This window comes from Apis dorsata, unplaced genomic scaffold (assembly GCF_000469605.1).
Source record: "Apis dorsata unplaced genomic scaffold, Apis dorsata 1.3 scaffold_381, whole genome shotgun sequence".
In the NCBI taxonomy this organism is placed as follows: domain Eukaryota; kingdom Metazoa; phylum Arthropoda; class Insecta; order Hymenoptera; family Apidae; genus Apis; species Apis dorsata.
This window is the reverse complement of record NW_006263643.1, coordinates 749,870-750,959: the sequence shown is the minus strand read 5'-3', so window position 1 is coordinate 750,959 and position 1,090 is coordinate 749,870. Positions and strand designations below refer to the sequence as shown.

The following is a 1,090-nucleotide window of genomic DNA, read 5'->3' as shown; positions in this document are numbered from 1 at the left end:
GAAATATTTCATTAATAAATTTATGATATAAAAATAAAAAAATATATATTATAATTGAAATAAGAATAAGATATAAATCCTTAGTTCACCTTAAAAATTAATTTTCAATGCTATTTTTCGCACTCAAAATTTAAAAAATTAAATTTATTTATTTTTAAACAATAATATAATTATTTGATTTATTTGTTCCATTTTACAATTATTCGATCAATAATACACTCTATTGATATTTCACGTAACTAATTTCTACTATAATCCCGTAGTTGTAATTTATCGGATATTTCATATAGCTCGTTGCTCAATCGTAACTGACATAAATGACAAGTGATTCACACTTATATAGATAAAATAATCAAAGATAAAACTAAAAAAAAACGTAGAAAAAAATTTAAAAGAGATAAAAAATTTGAAAAATTAAGAAAAATTTTAATAAATGAATATACTTCGCTCACGTATCATCTTCAAAATATAGTATAGATAAAATAAAGTTAGACAATATCAAAAACTTCTACATTTTGAACAGTATAAACACTTTAAAGTTTATCAATTAGTCAGATTGATTCAAATATAGGTTGTTCCAAAAATATGGGAACATTTGTTGGTTGAAAATTCTTGAGGTAATTTTAAGCAATATTTTCTCTTGCAGAAATTTTGTTAACGAGTTCTTATTAATAAAAAACTGACCAATTATAAAGTAGATTAATCGAGCCGCGATAGTCGCGTGTATAGCATTGGCTATAATATCTACTATAGAAGCATTTTAAAAATAGAAGCATGAAAGTATAAAACTTATAATATTTCAAAATAGACTAATTTGTAATTTGCATTAATATTTTTTCCAAATTTTTTGTTAAAGTAAACATTTTTATCTATTTCTTTTATTTTTAAAGTATAATTTAATGTTTTTCTTATTGATAAAAATTTGTTTGTAAATGAAATATTTGAAAAAAATACTTCAAAGTTTCTGAATATTCTTTTAGAAATTAAAAATATAAATATTTTTTAATTCAAATAAATAAATAAATACATATATTAAAATTTATTTTTTTTATTAATTTTTAATTCAATAATGTTAACAATTTATCATATG

General features: G+C 19.4%; 1 protein-coding gene across 2 annotated transcripts in view; it reads right to left on the bottom strand.

The window, feature by feature from the left end:
• The window catches only part of LOC102679959 (carboxypeptidase Q-like), an 11,706-nt gene that overhangs the window by 4,031 nt on the left and 6,585 nt on the right, over nucleotides 1-1,090 (bottom strand). The gene's annotated exons all lie outside the window — the stretch shown is intronic.